The sequence below is a fragment of the Dendronephthya gigantea genome, unplaced genomic scaffold (assembly GCF_004324835.1).
Source record: "Dendronephthya gigantea isolate DGI-Jeju-01 unplaced genomic scaffold, DenGig_1.0 000072F, whole genome shotgun sequence".
Classification (NCBI taxonomy): domain Eukaryota; kingdom Metazoa; phylum Cnidaria; class Anthozoa; order Malacalcyonacea; family Nephtheidae; genus Dendronephthya; species Dendronephthya gigantea.
The window spans coordinates 879,183-894,336 of record NW_021163082.1 but is presented as its reverse complement, the minus strand read 5'-3'; the positions used below and the strand labels follow the sequence as shown (position 1 = coordinate 894,336).

Genomic DNA, 15,154 nt, shown 5'->3' with positions numbered 1-15,154 from the left:
TATATAACAGCATACGTAAGAGTTCTTTCATAGCACAAAACCTATTCGTTGATTTTTGTATCGGTTGAATAATGATTATATCGAGTGTTGAATATATCGTTGAATATATAGCATTTGACGTCGCCCGTAAGAATATCATCTTGGTCGATTTAAATGGTCCTGTGGAAAAAGATGGTCCTGCGGTTTAAACAAGTGGAAAGATTACTATAAACAACTATAAAACAAAGTGAAGAATATAAAGTGAAGCAGGTTTGAATCAATATTGTATGGTAAGATAGGAAGGAAATTCAAATACCACTGAAGCAAAATAATTATACATTACCATAATTATATCGCTTGATCATAATTTGAGGGTTTTTATAATAATTATTTATACAGAGTCATTTCATTAATTTCTACTACGATTCGCTATTATATAATGGCACCAAATTGTCCCAAATTTCTGGCATAAAATGATTTTCAACGTTTCACTTGTGATTATTTTTTGTTATTCGGTAGTTTTGATGAAGATTTTGGTTTGTCCATGTTGTACAAAGAACTATAGTGACTTCAAATTAATTCAAACTCAATCGTTTTTCAGATGACCATGCACAGGGCCGAAGTCACCATGGGGTTGGTATAGGGGGGAAAGGGAGCTCCCTCTACAATCATTACATGCAGTATTTGCTGCTAAAAATTAATATAAGGGGTATATTGCAAATGAAGGAGAAAATAAGTGCCATAAAAATGAATCACGCACGTAAAAGTTTAAAAACCTTCTAAGGGGCTGTTTACATGAACCCGGTTAACCGAGATTCAACGAGGCGTGAGATGATTTTGAGGTATTAAAATGAGCAGATAACATGATTCTGGCAGTCGTATAATCACCTTAACAATAGCATGTGCTTGTTTGATGTCATAAAGATTTATTTCAATACCTCGAAGTCCTCTCACGCTTTGTTGAATCTCGGGTAACCGGGCTCATGTAAACAGCCCCTAAGTTGTCAAAAGATTTTATTTTCGAAGCTCTGGCCACAAGTTCTATCTCAACGTTCGCCAGCTAGCTACGGTGGCCAAATTTATTGCTGTACTAGCTTTTATTGCCATTCAATAAACTGTTGCTGTAAATGAGATAACCCAAACTGAACAGGATCACACCGTGGCTCTCTGGTCGCTTCTCAGTTTCAAGCCAACATTTAGTCCTAAAGAAACCACGTCAAAATGCATGAACGTATGACCTCAAGAGAGGCACAATAGAAATTATGTACAATATGCTCTAAAAGTGAATCCGCAACAATCGTCGAACAGGGACAGCGATCCCCCAACTAGGAAATAGTGAGAATGATGCTAAATAAAAGGATGATTCACGTGATACGCACAAGAGAAAACAAACGGTAATAATTACTCACCTAAAAAGGTAAAAATAAATCGAAACGTTTTAAAAAAGATACCCGTTACTCGACAAACACAAAGACTTGGAAAACTTGGTCAATCAAGCGCGAAAATGATCGCCAGACTCTTCGGCATAAGTACATGACTTTACTACACAGTTCCGTATTCCTGTGATGCGCAGCATTATCTCTCGTACTCTCTCGGTATGCATTGTACTGTCTCTCGTACCATGCCATTGAACTCCGATTGGGCTGATGACGAAAAAGAGATAATTATTTACGACAAACTCGCAACCTCTGAACATTGCGTCCAGTCGGTCGAGAAGCAACTTATTATCGTTTGTTGAAATCATTCCTTTTCACTTTTTTTCGCAAGTGAGATTCTTATTACTTTGTTGAAATCATTCCTTTTCACTTTTTTTCGCAAGTGAGATTCTTATTATCTAAATGAATGGAATATGTGAAATAAAATCTACGTATTTTTTCTTAGTGAATGAAAATTCTTTAAATGTCGCAACTTTTTTTCTGTGTATTTAAAAATTTGATTTTCAGGATAAATATAAATCATCATCTTACAATGAGTGCAGTGTATAACGAGCATGTATAATGTTTAGATGATCGCTGACAGATGTTAAACATGCAGTCTAGAAATTAAGCACAACAATACTCAATTCTATACCTACCGTGAAATGATGGCGAAGAGATAACTCCTGATTATAGTCGTGAATGCGATTGGTATTTTACTTGGAATAATAAACTCCAGGGAAGTACTTGTACATGTTTAATACATGTTTAATACATTACGGCAAATAATAGGAGGCATGTGTCTGAGATTTTAACCTTTAACCTGTTCATCGAGCGCCATACTACCTTAAAACACGAAATTATTTTAACTTTAAGATCCACTGTGTGATGTAAACTTTATCCATATTTCGCAATTTTTACCCCTTCCGCGTTTTTTATTTTTCATTTAAGATTCTCATCTGCAATTTTTCTGTATCAGGAACGCAGGGTGTTTTTTAAAGTTTAACTGCCGAAATTAACTGTCAATCAAAACAGAATTAAAATTCCAGCAGTAATGCTAATTTCAACTTCCTAAGCTGAGAGGTGAAAAGCGGCTAAACCAATGTTCATGCATGGATTCTTACTATGGAAATTTTTAAACTCGTGTCTGTCTAAATGTCTATTTGCATCAGTATAAACTTGTAAAAATCTACAGTGCGTACAATTATGAACATTCCATTTTTTCAAGAACCGTTTTTTTTTACTTTAATCGCTATAATCGTCAGGCCATAACCTGTTAAGTGATATAATGCATTCATCCGCATGAACAAAACAGGACTGCAAACTTCATTTATTTGGAAGTCAAATTTTAAAGGGCTCCCTGTCTTTCTAATTTTTCGGATACAGTGTTTTTGCTGATCTGATTACTGATAGTCCAGTAAAAGTATGAAATAATAAAATAACCACATCTTGGTACTCTCAGTCTAGGTTGCACTGAAAGCGCAGTCCAGGTTTATATGCTCAGGAATACACTTCTTTTAGAGATTGACTTTCGTGTTTGAAAACAACACATTGCGTATTTAGTATCACGTTTCGCTTCAGCTAAGTGTATTCCCAGTGTTACTTCGACTATGACTAGCCTTGGTTTGTCGTTGTTGGCTGTATTGCTAAATGTGTATCTGTGTCAGGCGCAGATGTTGGATAAGAATGGGTAAGGAGTTCAATTCTTTGGTTCTGTTCCTCATCTATGATTGTAATTACTATGGTTTGAATATCATTGCTCTAATTTTGCCGTTGCAAACCATCATCATCATCATATAACTTTATTTAAAGAAAACACGCAAGCTGATTTCTACGAGGGGCGAGTGCACAGAACATAGTTTCAATATGTTAGAAGTGTAAACAAACAAGAGTAAATACAGATACAGACACATTTTACAAATATACAACGATAACGAGAGTTAAAAGATAAATACAATAGTGGGATACGTTCCAACATAACCAAAATGCGAAGTATAACAACTGCCTAGAAAAAAACACTTCTCTACATGCAATAGTAGGATATCACAAAGTTAATCGTTTTTTCGCTAAAAAGACAATACGCTGGTTGCAGTATTAACCTCGTAAGATAGTTCGATCTATTTAGCAGCGACATTGTAGTTAGAATATCTAGCAAAATCTTTTGGCGGTTTAGGAAGTGCAATTTCTCTAAGTTTCGATCGTAAACTAGGGGTAGTGTGGCCAATGACATATTTATAGTAAATAATAATAATTTTATTAAGTAATTTTGAGTTATTACGCCCTGTCTTTGATCGTGTCCGTTGCAGGTTTGTAATGAACTCTTCAAATGGCAATCATAAGACTTCCTGTAATCACTATTTCCTGTAATCATTCTGAAATTTTTGTAATGCATCCCACAATTATCCAAGAGTGGGCTAAAATAATGAAAGTGGGGGTGGAACAATTGCATTGTAAATTGCTTTTAGGGGAGATATGGGGACAAATGCATGAGTAGCTTTTGATCATATACGTGCATGATCGATATGGTTTTCCAGTGAAACTTTTTAAAGCAAGAAACTCCTTAAATTTGAAATATATAATAGGTACTGTATATTGTTATATACATGCATTGTTGTGTTATAGGTATATCGATATAATATCTAAACAGAATGGTCAGTTTTAAGTTTATAGGGAGACACATGGATAATATATTTAGACTTTTTAGCATGAATGTGTACTTTGTTTCTTGCATGCTATCCAATTTCTATAGGTACAGTAGCTACCATTCAAGCCAATTCAATACAAGTAATTTAAAGATTTCAGGAACTAAGTATTGACTCGAAAGATAGTAAATATTATTTTTAATATATAAGGACTCACCATCCCCATGTTTATTAGGATCATTAAGAAGTAATAACTATATCAATAGAAGTTTCTGTGTCTGATATTGACGAGTCCGGCGATTTTTGATTAATTTCCGGTTGAGATATCAAAAGGCTTTTGGTAACGAAATGCGAACTTCATCAATATGCCTATAAGGCTGTTAACATTTAAATTAGGGAATCCCTTCTAATTAGAAATTTTAAAACCACTGGAATTGGTTGAATCAGTTGAAGCTTTATCCTCTATGTTATGGGACTTATCATTGCATAGCAATATCATTTATAACATCAGAAATGTTCTCGTTACCATTAACAGTTAAAGGTTTCGGGAACGATTGGGATAATAATGTTGTTATTCATTGATTAACTTGATCACTGACATTAATGTAGCGATTAGGGACTGCCGATATTTGGATTATCGATAAATTAACTGAATTTAAAAGTTCTGCTTTAAACAAACCCGCGGGCAATATATTCGTTGTTGCTTTTATCTTTTCTTTTAAATCCATATCCTCACGAATCGCAATACTTGAAATGGCCACTTTAGCTTGTGGGAACTTGTTTTTCTTTCGGCAAGTTGCTGAAGTATTCCGGGTAGTTTTCTCAGCTGATTAAGCATAGGTAATTAAAATATTTGTTTAAGTGTCGTGTAAATGTGTTTTCAAGTAATTGCACTGATGAAAGCCCGGGTTAACAGATCGAAAGCTTTGCAGTATTAAATACTTAAATACTCATGTGGTGTACCTATACAAGCTATTTTACTTATTATTATAGTTTGTCGGCGATGTGTAATGTCGGGGCTCGCTGCTTTTTATGAGCAAGTGCTTTTTTATTTTAAATGAAATCTTTTGTCACCTGCATGCCATACACCACCAATACATCGCCGACTGTACGATGATTATTGATCAACAGGCTTTAAGTCGTCACGGAAATATTTCGTGCACAATCCATTCAGTTATCGCCTACTTCAATGTCCAATAATTTTATACATGGTGTAAAATAACGTCGGAAACTTTCAGTGAAAAACCTCCCGCCATGCATGTTGACTAAGTTGATGGCATGCGAAGAAATGATTATTTCATCATCTTCGTTTTTAGGATAAATGTCCTCACCAGATATCAGGTATATTATGTGACGGAGGGAACAACAATTCCTACAACATACTACACACGAACATGTACTATAACGTGCACTATCCGCTGGGGTGTTTGCTGGGCTAAAAAGAATATATGTCGGTAAGTTTTGCTCTATAGAATAACAAGACGCCTACTCTGGCGTTAACTGCGCCGCGTTGCGCCCGTTTTCCACCAGGCGAATTTTTTCGCACGACGCGAAGTGATATCTGAAATCCGGTGATGTGATTGGTTTGCGAAAAAATTCGCCGCGAAAAAGTAGAAACGCTTCCTATTTTTTATCTGTTCGCGCGAATAAATTCTTCTAGTATAGAAAACGGGCTTCAGTCATCGTATCGACTCGTGTACGTGCTCTTTCATTTGGGCTTCGGTCGTTTAACGTGGTCATTATGCATGCGGTAAATATATAGCTAACCTAGAAATACGTGCATGCAGCAACCCCTCGCTATTTCAAACCAAGAACACATTTTTTTAAGTTAACCTGACCTAAACTTATATTATGAAATGACACAAAACTCAAATCAGTTTTATTATATTTTACCGAGTATATTATAGCTAATGTTTCCATCATTCAGTACAAAAATAATCATAAAGCTAGTGTAAACATTGCCCGTCCAATTTTGCTGCATTATACTATGCCAGCAATTAAGTAACGGTTTAAAATCGAAGTTTCAAACGAATAAAACAGTACAAAATCTTCAGAGACAAAGAAAAAACTTCAAATGTAATTTTATTCTGTTAAGGCGGATTTCCACTTACAGCGAAATCGTTCGCTAGCGAAATATTTGCATATTTTCTTTTGAATTGAGAACAGTCAAGTCGAACTAATTTATTTATGCTGTTAAAATTCAAAAGAAAATATGCAAATATTTCGCTAGCGAACGATTTCGCTGTAAGTGGAAATCCGCCTTAATTGCAGTCGACGCCGGCGGCTAAAAGTTTTATACTTTATAAATATAGTGTATTTTTAATACCAAAGCTCAAATTACACTTTCAAAAACACCTTTTGAAGTTAAAGCAAAGGTGTAATAGCCTTTCACAGGTTTATGCGTTTGCATAAAAAGCTGAAAATTTAACAAATAAACGGCATACAAAGCTGAAAAAAATTCAAATACAGCTCATTCTTACCGCGAAACAAATACGAAATAAACAAAGTAAACACGTACCCTTTGTCTTTGAAAACATTTATAAGCTAGCAGATTATGAATTATTCCTCTTACACTGCTTTGTCTTGACCGTATCCACGTTCATATTTGCTATCAGTCATGCTTCATGTATCTTTTTTCTTCTCGTTTTTATACTTTCTTTGCACAAAGTTTATGAAACGCTTTTACAAAAATGTTTACGAAATGACAGTTAAATTGCTGACGTTCTCATTGAAATACAAAGTTTCTGTCTTTGCCAATTAGAACGTTCGTTGATTACCAGACGTTACTCGCGCGTGCGCATAACTTACAAAACCACCCAACGTCGACCGTTAATGACATAGAATTTGGACAACTTTGGATTCGCCTATGTTCTACCGGGTTCCGGGTGTAATTCCTAATCTCCGAGCGGAATTAGTACCCTCGCAGGCGCTCCGCGTCCGCTCGGGGATGATAATTTGCAAATCTTGGCATGGTGGCAGCTGTAGTGGACCGCTCACAACGTATTGATTTGGTTCGCACTATCCGGGTTCGAATCCCGGCGACAACAAACTTTTTCAACATTCTTTCTCCAAACCTCGTTCCCAGCGTCTTTTGTCTTGATCTTTGGCAGACTAGTCCCTAGTCCTCTTTAGCGCGCCTTGCATTCTTGTGACGTGACCAGTTTGAACGCGCAGGAGAGGACTAGCCCAAAATGTTTTAACGATTCTTAATTCAATAATTTGTAATTATTCCGAAATATTACAATTCGATATGCTTTAATGCGACAACATTATCCGTTGTACGTGACGCCATCATTTCTAAAATATTATAATAAATTATGCTTATTCTAAGTACCCAGAACCTTTCTTCTTCTTTCCTCTCGCCCCCGCCCCAACCCAACCCGCCATATAAAGCCCCAAAAGGCCCTGGGAACGAGGTTTCTACTTCAGAAAAATGTTTTTTCCTTAAGGTTGTAATGATTTAGCATATTTAGCATATTTAACATATTTAGCATGTATAATCATGGTCAGCATATATAAACAGTGGGCATTGTAACTGACTGGGATCTTCATAGAGTTTTTGAAATATACTTTACAATAACTATGAATCCTGAGTGTGGAAGAGAAACACAACATGGTGTCAGGTGTGGGATTGAAGTATGAAGATCATTTAAATGGAATATCAAAGTATTTTGAAGAAAGAATCAGAAATCCCAGAGAGATTTGAGACCAAAGTCAGAGAGTGACAAAGAAGAAATGACGACACAATTTGGTCTTACACCGCCTCAAGCGTTGGATCTAAGCCGTGGAAATGTATCAGCAAACTGGAAAAAATTCAAACAGAGGTATTTAAATTACGAAATAGCGACTGGCGTTAGCGAAAAGGAGGAAGCTACTCGAGTCGCGACATTGCTAACAGTCATAGGAAACGAAGCATTAGATGTTTATGACACGTTCGTTTGGGATTCACGGGGAGATGATAAGAAGATAGATAAAGTTCTAGAAAAGTTCGATGAGCATTGCGAGCCAAGAAAAAATGTAACATATGAAAGATATATATTTTTCACCAGAGCACAAGAAACCAGCGAAAATATTGAACAGTATGTCACAATATTGAAGAAGCTGAGTGACACATGCGAATTTGGGACATTAAGAAACACTCTCATTAAGGACAGAATAGTTCTAGGTGTGAAGAATCAGAAAATTCGCGAGCGACTTCTTCGAGAGCCAGACTTAACCCTCGACAAAGCACTTGATTTGGTTCGAGCCGCAGAACAAGTGGAGTTGCATATTAAAACGATTAATGAAGGGTCAACAGTACACGGTGTAAAGAGTAATAGTAAAAGAAGTAGATTCAATGAGAAAAAAGCTCAAGAGCAAAATTTGAAGAGACCCTATCAACCAGAGAAATCTATGTCAGAGGTATTCAATTGCCGTAACTGTGGGACAAAACACAAGAGAAAAGAATGCCCAGCATATGGGAAAACGTGTCATCGCTGTCATAAATCGAATCATTTCAAAGCTATGTGCAGGTCTAGAAAAAACGTGGAGACGGTAGAGCGAGGAAAAGACGTTCTCCTTGAAGAAACATTGTTTGTTGGAGCAATCACATCAGAAGTCCAAAATGATGAATGGTATGTCAGTACAAAAATCGGAAAGCAGAAAATGAGGTTAAAGGTAGACACAGGATCACAGGTAAACATTCTCAATCTTAATCAATTGAAGAAGATTAATTCTCAACCAAGCATTAAAGAATCAAACCAAAAATTAATCAGTTACACTGGAAACAATCTTGCTGTAGTAGGAACTACAGAATTATATGTAGAATCGAAGTCAAATCTATCAAGGAAATTAACATTTTATGTTGTGGACACAAACCAACCAAGTCTTCTGGGGCTCAGAGCAGCTCAGGAACTTGGTTTGATAAAAATCGTGGGAAACACAAGGGTAGACTAAACAACAAAGAAACCATCAGCATTTCTTAAAGAAGAAGTAGTTAAGAAACATCAAAAGATCTTCACTGGGTTGGGTCGTTTAGAGAAAGAATACCACATTAAAATTGATCCAACAGCAACACCAGTTATCAATCCTTCCAGAGCCATTCCAGCTGCTCTTCGCAGTAGAGTAAAGGAGGAACTTGATGAGATGGAAAGGAAAGGTGTAATTCAGAAGATAGAAGAACCAACTGATTGGGTTAGCTCTATGGTGGTGGTGGAAAAGCCTAATGGGAAACTTCGCATTTGTCTAGATCCAAAACATCTTAACAAGGCAATCAAACGTGAACATTTTCAGTTGCCAACAATTGAAGATATAACTACACGTATGGCTAATGCCAAGTGGTTCTCCAAATTAGACGCAAACCATGGATACTGGCAAATACCACTGGATGAAGAAAGTCGACCGCTCACTACGTTCAACACTCCTTTTGGCAGGTACTGCTATACTTGTGTTCCATTTGGTATAACCTCGGCACAAGAAGTTTTTCAAAAAAGGATGAATCAGAATTTCGACGATCTAGATGGTGTTGAAACGGACATTGACGATATTCTTATTTACGGGACGACGGAAGAAGAGCATGACAAACGTCTCGAAACAGTCCTAGAAAGATGCGAGAAGATTAACTTAACCTTAAACAAGGAGAAATGTGAATTCAAGACCAGAGAAATTACGTATATCGGTCATAAACTGACAGAAAATGGTGTTAAACCTGATGAGACGAAAGTTAAAGCTATCAACGAAATGGAACCACCAACAGACAAGAAAGGTGTCGAAAGGCTTCTTGGAACTGTGAACTACTTAGGAAAGTTTATACCAAATTTAGCAGCCATCACTAAACCAATTAGATCGTTGTTGAAGAAAGAGAATGAATTCAAGTGGTCGTTCGAGCAACAGAAAGCCTTCCAAGAAATTAAGGACACTCTCACTACAGATGAAGGTCCAGTACTAAAGTTTTTTGATGTAACGAAGACGGTTATCATTAGCTGTGACGCGTCACCAACCGGTTTGGGTGCAGTGTTGTTGCAAGAAGGCTATCCGGTGGCGTATGCATCAAGATCGTTAACAGAAACTGAATCGAGATACGCCCAGATAGAGAAAGAACTTCTGGCCGTACAATTTAGTCTTGATCGATTCCATCAATATGTCTATGGAAAAGATGTCATAGTTGAATCAGATCATAAGCCTCTGGAGATGATAGCTAAGAAATCGTTAGCATCAGCCCCTCCTCGTTTGCAGAGATTACTACTAAGAATACAGAGGTACAACTATACCATTGTATATAAACCAGCTAAAGAAATGGCACTTCCAGATATGTTGTCGAGAGCTCCATTACCTGAAATTGATGAAGAAATGGAGAAAGAGATCAATCTTCACGTAAATCTCGTAAGTTCTACCCTACCAGCTTCAGTAAGCAAACTAGAAGAAATTAGAGAAGCAACGAAAAATGATGAAGAATTGAGAGTACTAACGGATGTTGTTCAGAACGGATGGCCAGATCAGAGAGAGAGAGTACCGTTGTTAGTACTACCCTACTGGAACATTCGTGATGAACTGTCGGTAATGAATGGGATTATATTGAAAGGAAACCGCATAGTTGTACCATTAGTGATGAGAAAAGAAATGTTACAGAGAATACATTATGGTCATATGGGTATCGAGAAATCGAAGCGGAGAGCTCGAGAGGCTCTTTATTGGCCTTTGATGAGCAAGCAAATAGCTGAAATGGTATCGAAGTGTACTATATGCCTGGAGCATAGGAAGGAAAATACTAAAGAGCCCATGATACCTTTCAAAGTACCAACTATACCTTGGGAAGTGGTGGCAACAGATCTATTTACTTGGGACAAATCGGACTATCTACTAATAGTTGACTATTATTCCAGATATTTTGAAGTTGTTAAGCTACCAGATACAAAGAGTTCAACGGTGATCACATACACCAAGTCCATATTTTCTCGACATGGAATTCCAGCAGAGGTCGTGAGTGATAATGGACCACAATATTCATCTAGAGAATTTCTAGCAATTTCAGAAAATTGGGAATTCAAACACACGACGGTTAGTCCTCTGAATCCACAAGCCAATGGTTTAGCAGAGAGGACCGTACAAACTGTCAAAGATCTTTTGGTTAAATCGAAAAAAGATAAACGGGATCCATATTTAAGTATATTGGAATATCGGAATACTCCTGTTGATGAGGTGGGAAGTCCAGCGCAGTTACTGATGAATAGGCGTTTGCGTTCGCGAATTCCACAAACATCATCGCAGTTGAAACCTCGAACTTTAGATCCCGTCGAAGTAAAGAAAAAGTTAGATCTCAAGCAGCAGAAACAGAAATTCTATTATGATCGTCAGTCTAGGTCTCTAACAAAGTTACATGAAGGAGACAGAATCAGAGTAAGAAGTAAAGGTTTATGGAAACCTGGTGTAGTTATTCATGAAGAAGAAACACCGAGATCGTATCGTGTACGGACTGATGATGGTGGCGAATATAGGAGAAATAGAAGAAAACTTCTGAAGTCAGAAGAACCTGATCCTGTAGCAGAGGACAGTTTAAACGATGAAATCCCCTCAACAATTAGCCGAAGAACACCCTCCCTTGAAAACTCGGAAAATGTTGACGTACAAGTAAATCCTGATGAAATCCAATCTCAAGTGTGCACAAATCCTGAGATTATCCCCTCGTCGACTGAAGTTAGAAGAACATCGAGAGGAAGAATAATAAAGAGACCATCAAGATTTAATAACTTCCTGATGGAATAAACGTTTAACTTCATACATATATTATACTGAATAACCTTAATAACACTTAGTCTGATTTAGATAATTTGAAATATTACAAAAAAAAATTAGAACCGTGTAGAACCGTGGAACGTTAGAAATCAATGAGTTTCTTTTTTGTTTTTTTTAAAAGGAAGTTGTAATGATTTAGCATATTTAGCATATTTAACATATTTAGCATGTATAATCATGGTCAGCATATATAAACAGTGGGCATTGTAACTGACTGGGATCTTCATAGAGTTTTTGAAATATACTTTACAATCACTATGAATCCTGAGTGTGGAAGAGAAACACAACAAAGGTCACCAGGCTTAGGTTACTATTTGCAGTGTGTTTAGCACGAAAATATTTCGATACGAACTCGGGAAAGTTCAAATACCAGTATCGGGATCGAGAGCCGTTGGAGTGTTAAAAAATCATCAATTGAAGCACATGATCATGGTTTAGTTGACAAAGCAAAGGAAATAGTGACAGCTTGTTAGGTTAACTAGTAATATGATCTGATCAGCACTAGAGCATTTAAGCATGTGCAGTGGCGTAACTACATAGAACGATAATTGGGGGGGGGGGGGTGAATATTCATATATCCAGTTCTACCCTGCGGATTTCTTTTGTAATTGCAATAGCTTACAATAGAAATCCGTCGGGCAGAACTGAATATATGAATATTCACCCCCCCAATTATCGTTCTAGTTACGCCCCTGAGCATGTGAAATAACTGACGAATTTTTTATAGCAAACATGTTTCGACTTAACTTATAGGGCATCTTCAGTGAATGAATTAATTATTTACATTGTGAAGTATATAAGATAGAAATATGATAAAGGCGAGGTGATACTCGATGAATAGCTTACAAACATAATTGAAAACATAACAGGATACAAGATATGCATAATAAGAAGAACAGCACAACAGACAAAAATTATAACTGGAAAATAGTATTAAATTCAGTAATTTGAGAGTAGGATCCTATGTAATAAAGGAGTTTGAAGTAATGAACCTTGGTTTGTGGTTGATTAGGCAAATTGGTGTTGAGAGTGTTTGTTGTTTGTGAGTTTTGCCTGTTATTGTGGGAACTGATGATGTGTTCAACCAGATGTTGCGGAGACGAGCAGCATTGAATTGTGTTAGGAAGTTTTCTTGTAAGATCATTGTTCGGCCATCTTCGGTATTATTAATTTTGTACTACGATCTATAAGTGTTTTAATGAGACCCGATTTATACCGAAATGACTCAAAGCTAAAATAAATAGAAACTCCTCAACATTTCCAAACGATTTTGCAGTGATATAAACATAAAGCTAGTGTTTAATTCTCAAAAAATCAAAAACTTTTTTCGTTTTGAGGACGCAATCCCCAGTGATCTAAAATTCCTTGTGGTATATACAGTGGCGTGGTTATTTCGGGTTATTATAATTGTCTTTATAATGTCTTTAGAAATCTATTATTTTCACAGTCAGTGAACACTAAAATATTAGCATAGCGAGACAAATCGACAGGCTAGCTACGCTACTGGGTATATAGCTAAATTTAATTGCGCAGGATGCAATTCCTGTCACATTGGTGAAATCACCCGTCATCTCGCCACAAGGATCAAAGAACACACCTCCAGTGACAAAAACTCACACGTCTAAAAACACCTACTAAACCCTAACTGCACCCGCTCTTGCTTTACTAGGGAGCTTTAGCAGTGACTACGAGTACGACTACGAGTACGAGATTCGTCATTCTTGTGCGTTGTTTGCTTACGCCATCAGCCAAAACTCGTAGTCGTTGGGCTTTCGAGTACGAGTTTTTTGGCAAATTTCGTACTCGAAAGCCCAACGACTACGAGTTTTGGCTGATGGCGTAAGCAAACAACGCACAAGAATGACGAATCTCGTACTCGTAGTCGTACTCGTAGTCACTGCTAAAGCTCCCTACTATCCTAGACACAGCTGCTAACACCTGCTTTTCTCTCAAACTCAAAACTAACTTTTTATAGTTAAGTCGAAACATGTTTGCTATAAAAAAAATTGTCATAATGCCTTTCTAATAAAATTATCTGAAATTGAAACGATAGTTATTTGTTAAAATACAATGCTGCAAGACTTTTATAAATTATTTTGTACTTTCAGGAGTATTTTCGTTTACCTTTCCGCCCTCTTTTAGTTCCTCCAGGGCTGTTTAGTTAATATAGCCCAGTGGTTAGTATGCAAAAAGCTTTCCATCATTTTGTTTATTTTGTTAAAATCATTAATTGTACTGCAGTACAATTAAATAAAGAATCGTACTCCTTTGGACCACTAGGCATCCAGTTATATTTTAGTACCCTAAACTAAAGATTGAAATCAATAATTAAATTACTAAGTTAGCTACTAGAGATAGAAATCAACTATTCTAAATAAAAACAAGTTCTACTGTACTGGGACATACAATTTAGACGCAACTTAAAAAACCACACAATACCTGAAAAATTAACCTTTATGCTATTTAGAAATGAAGCTCGCTCTCGTCATAAAACAGTATACCGAAGAGTGACCAAATGGAGACCAGTGTATTATTGCAAAAACGGCTGGAAGCGAAGTGGTTCCCATTGCACAATCGGTGAGTGAGTACACAAAAAAAAATTATATATTATAATATGTGTATAGAGATTTATGCACAGAAGAATGATGAAATAAAAGTCGTATTTCACTGTGTAAATTAATTTCATGCAATTTGATTGGACGTACGATGTTTTTCACGTGTGAAAAAAAGCCATACACGGCTTTTGATTGGACGTACGATATTCTTCACACGTGAAAAATTGTCGTATGTCATTTTGGCGGCAATTTGTTTACATTTTCTTTCAAGATGGTGTCGAAATATAGGAGTCTAATTCAAAACATAATTCTCATATTCAAGATATTTTTACATTGAGCACATTCTCAAATCTTTCGGAAAGAATATCTAACTTCTATTGAACAAAATTACAAAGAAACTAAACGGTAATAAATATGTTTTGATGCATAAAGTTTCGATTTTGTTGCTCGCTGTGTTTTTGTATATTAAAAGCGTGTCGTTGTCAAATTGATCTCTATACACATTTATTAAACAAATTACTTCATGGTCTGCTCTTTTGTACGATTTTTATTATGCACTCGTTGCGAAGGATCGCAAACTCACTCGTTCGCTGCGCTCACTCGTTCGTATTGCAATCCTTCACAACTCGTGCATAAAAATCGTACGCACTCGCCAACGATGAAGTAATCTCTATTTATTATACATGTTATTTCACTCATATGTATTTTCCTTTTTTTTAGCTGAATGTATTGGTTGCCATAACAGAGGATATTGCAGACAGCCATGGATTTGCACATGTCACCAAGGCTGGAG

The 15,154-nt window shown here is 36.5% G+C and overlaps 1 long non-coding RNA gene across 1 annotated transcript; it reads left to right on the top strand.

Moving 5' to 3' along the window:
- Positions 1-5,402: 5,402 nt before the first annotated feature.
- On the top strand, positions 5,403-15,154 carry LOC114531461. Its single transcript, XR_003687851.1, has 3 exons — positions 5,403-5,490; positions 14,274-14,383; positions 15,082-15,154. It is a non-coding gene; the product is annotated as an uncharacterized LOC114531461 (long non-coding RNA).